Here is a 4,481-nt window from a genome sequence, read left to right as displayed (position 1 = left end):
TTCGGCCAAACCTGTCTAAAAGATTTTTATTTTTTTTCCTCAAACAATAAACTGACCAAAAAGTAGTGAACTCCGATGCAGACATGACAATGACCTCTGTGAGTCTGTTAGCATGACCCCGGAGGGACTCCTTTGACTTAAGGTATTACCACTTAGGTAACGTTAATAAGGCCTATCACATCCCCAACAGACGACCCGGGCTTCGTGCTCCATCTTATAAACAAATAAATGGCGTATTCTGCCTGCCATTGGCTCTTTCATTTCATTTACCTCGGCTGACAAGCGGGGGAGACCATTAACAAAGTATGGAGGACGATGTCGGCTTGGATTGGCGGACGCCTGGATAAGCGAATTCTACCTGTCAACCAAGTCCTCTACCGGGCGTTCGATCTGATATGACAATGGCAGGTGTTTTCAAAGCGGACCACGGCGGTGCTCGTTTTCGTTGGCAGAGTCCCTGTGCGATGGATTCCTTTTGCTGGTTATGCCGCGGAATTTGAATAATTTTTTTTACGAACATTTTCGTCTCTTCCATTTCATTTATCTAAAGCGGACTAGTGGGGGAGACCATTAACAAAGTATGGAGGATAATGCCGACTTGGATTGGCGGACGCCTGGATAAGCGAATTCTACCTGTCAACCAAGTCCTCTACCGGGCGTTCGATCTGATATGACAATGGCAGGTGTTTTCAAAGCGGACCACGGCAATGCTCGTTTTCGTTGGCAGAGTCCCTGTGCGATGGATTCCTTTTGCTGGTTCTGCCGCAGAGTTTGAAATTTCTCTTACATAAAAACTGACTACTGAAACCTTCGGTTTCTCATTATCAAATTAATTTTGACAAGCCTCCGGCTCTATTCCACTTTAAATCAATTCCGAATTTCGGCCCCAGCAGATCTATCGGTGATCACTATTTAAAAAAAACTTACTTATCCCCGTTAAATTGAAATCTTTGGTTTCATATTGCAAAATTATTTTTGACAAGCCTCCGGCTCTGTTTAATAGAACCTATTTTATTGTGTGTTCTACATTAATATAACCCAACCTGACCGGGCCTTACCTAACCCAACCTAAAATATTCGCCTCTCATACAATTTATTCATTATCACCCTGAACATTTGGGATAAGATAGGAAATTCATTTTATCTCCATTATTAGATTTCTCAATTGAAACACCCCGATTTCTTGTAAATCATTCCAGTCCTTGACTATCATTCTTTTCCGGACAGTGAGAACCTCCAGTTTTATAAAAATTCATTCGTTCTGAGCCTTCGGCTCAACTACTCTTTAAAAAGTTTTCTAACATGACATTACCAAACCTAACTTAACCTAACCTAACCTGTCGCATCATATTAATTTCAGTGAATCCAATGAATTTCAAAAAATGACCGCTAGATGGCGTTGCAAATAGTTCAAAAAATGACCGCTAGATGGCGTTGCAAATAGTTCAAAAAATGACCGCTAGATGGCGCTGCAAATAGTCCCAAAAATGACCGCTAGATGGCGCTGCAAATAGTTCAAAAATGACCGCTAGATGGCGCTGCAAATAGTTCAAAAATGACCGCTAGATGGCGCTGCAAATAGTCCCAAAAATGACCGCTAGATGGCGCTGCAAATAGTTCAAAAATGACCGCTAGATGGCGCTGCAAATAGTCCCAAAACTGACCGCTAGATGGCGCTGCAAATAGTCCCGAAAATGACCACTAGATGGCGCTTCAAATAGACTCACGCCGTGACTTTGGTTCATGCCGTTGGCAACGGAAACGGCGGACAAAGACTTTGGAAAATTGGTCGAACTAACGCCACGGCCTCGCAACCTCACGGCCATAAGAAACAAAGGCTTTGAAAAATTTGGTCGAAGTAACGCCACGACCCTTCAAACTCACGGCCATAAGGCTCCATAGATTGCATCAGCTTCCGCTTGGGGGAGTATAAAAAGGCAGCACAAGTGGCTGAGAACCACAGACGGCTCCCACAACTCGGACGAGTAACAAGGCCTCCTGGACGGCTCTTCTGGACCGAAGAAAATTCTCCCTGGATCACCGAGATCTCTTCTGGAATGTAATATATTTAATTTAATTCTTTTCCCTTGGATGTTTACTAGGGCTATGGCTGGGCTAACTAAGGACCCCCCTTCCCCCCTAGTAAACTTTGAATTATTTTTTACCCGCGTTCAGCGAAGTGGCAAATCAGAGTGAACTAATTGCTATGCTCATCTTTAAGAGCCGAATCTTTTATTCCGACTTAAGTCTGATTTTTACTTACATGTTCCACTCAATTTTAAATATTGTTCTCGTATTTACCCAACCATATTCCAAATATTTCTTTTTACCAATGTGCCTTTCCATGTTTCAAACCTTGCTTATAGTGTGAAGACGATTGCCTTGCTCTCCTCGACACCCCCGGGTATGGCCAATGTTAAGATGGGACTTGGAGCTAGTAATCGCTCACCCAGTGAGAATTACACAAGCCCAATTGCCCTAGCATGGTAAGATACACCCGTACCGTAACGATGTTTGATATGGGGTAGCTAGACTGCCTCATTTGAAAAGCACGTATGGGTATTGACACATCCCTGGTCCGCCTTCTCTGAATGGCTCCTTGGAATAGTCTTTAAGCTTGGTTACTAGCACTGGTCACTTGGTTTCCCTCCTTGTCCTTATTAAATTAAGTTTCAATATTAATTTAAAGTTCTTCTGGTATCCAGTAGGGATCGGCTCCTTCCGAGTCGTTCCCTAGTCCCGTCCAAATTTGAGTACTAAGATTTAGGGACCGAAACTCATCGTTTATGCCTATGGTATGAACAATTTGGATTCTTAGCTGAAGAGCTGGAAAAATACCATTTTTACTAAGAAATTAGTTTAAGCCCTTTCCCCATCTAAAAACCCCCTTTTTTTCTCTGTTTATAATTCAATTATGAACTATATGTTCCAAACTACAACCCGGGGTCCCAACCTCTGTGTCAACGAATTCTAGAATTCATTTTTATCAACAACACGGCTCTTGTATTTGACCAAACTCAACCAAAAAATCTACACAAAACACTGGCTCTGTTATCAGACTCATCTTAAATTATAAAATATACAAATCATTCATTTAAAATAACCCAAACAAACACACAACATTGTCTCTGCTTTCAGGCCCATCTCAATTTACGATCTATCACAAAAAAATACAAATTTACGATCATTTAAACTAACCCAAACAGCACACAAAACTGGCTCTGCTTTCAGGCCCATCTCAATTTGCGATTTAGCACAAAAATCCTAATTTAAAATCATTTAAACTAAATAGACACAACACTGGCTCTGCTTTCAGGCCCATCTCAATGTGCGATTTAGCACAAAAATCCTAATTTAAAATCATTTAAACTAACCCAAACAGACACAACACTGTCTCTGCTTTCAGGCCCGTCTCAATTTGCGATTTAGCACAAAAAAACCCCAATTTATGATCATTTAAACTAATCCAAATAGCACACAACACTGGCTCTGCTTCCAGGCCCATCTCAATTTGCGATTTAGCACGAAATTCCAAATTTAAAATCATTTAAAAACAGCACACAACACTGGCTCTTCTTTTGGACCCATCTCAATTTGCAATTTAGCACAAAAATCCAAATTTGATATCATTTAAACTAATCCGAACAGCACACAACACTGGCTCTTCTTTTGGGCCCATCTCAATTTGCGATTTAGCACAAAAAACCACAATTTAAGATCATTTAAACTAATCCAAACAGCACACAACACTGGCTCTACTTTCAGGCCCATCTCAATTTGCGATTTAGCACAAAATTCCAAATTTAAGATCATTTAAAAACAGCACACAACACTGGCTCTTCTTTTTGGCCCATCTCAATTTGCGATTTAGCACAAAAACCACAATTTAAGATCATTTAAACTAATCCAAACAGCACACAACACTGGCTCTGCTTTCAGGCCCATCCTAATTTGCGATTTAGCACAAAAATCCAAATTTAAGATCATTTAAACTAACCCAAACAGCACACAACACTGGCTCTGCTTTCAGGCCCATCCCAATTTGCGATTTAGCACCAAAATCCAAATTTATGAATTTTTTACTACCACACACAAATAACACGGCTCTTTTATTCTTCTCTCTTCTTCGGCCAAACCTGTCTAAAAGATTTTTATTTTTTTTCCTCAAACAATAAACTGACCAAAAAGTAGTGAACTCCGATGCAGACATGACAATGACCTCTGTGAGTCTGTTAGCATGACCCCGGAGGGACTCCTTTGACTTAAGGTATTACCACTTAGGTAACGTTAATAAGGCCTATCACATCCCCAACAGACGACCCGGGCTTCGTGCTCCATCTTATAAACAAATAAATGGCGTATTCTGCCTGCCATTGGCTCTTTCATTTCATTTACCTCGGCTGACAAGCGGGGGAGACCATTAACAAAGTATGGAGGACGATGTCGGCTTGGATTGGCGGACGCCTGGATAAGCGAATTCT

The sequence above is a fragment of the Daphnia pulicaria genome, chromosome 1 (genome assembly GCF_021234035.1).
Source record: "Daphnia pulicaria isolate SC F1-1A chromosome 1, SC_F0-13Bv2, whole genome shotgun sequence".
NCBI classification, from domain to species: Eukaryota; Metazoa; Arthropoda; class Branchiopoda; order Diplostraca; family Daphniidae; genus Daphnia; species Daphnia pulicaria.
The sequence above is the reverse complement of the archived record's forward strand: the minus strand, read 5'-3'. Positions refer to the sequence as shown.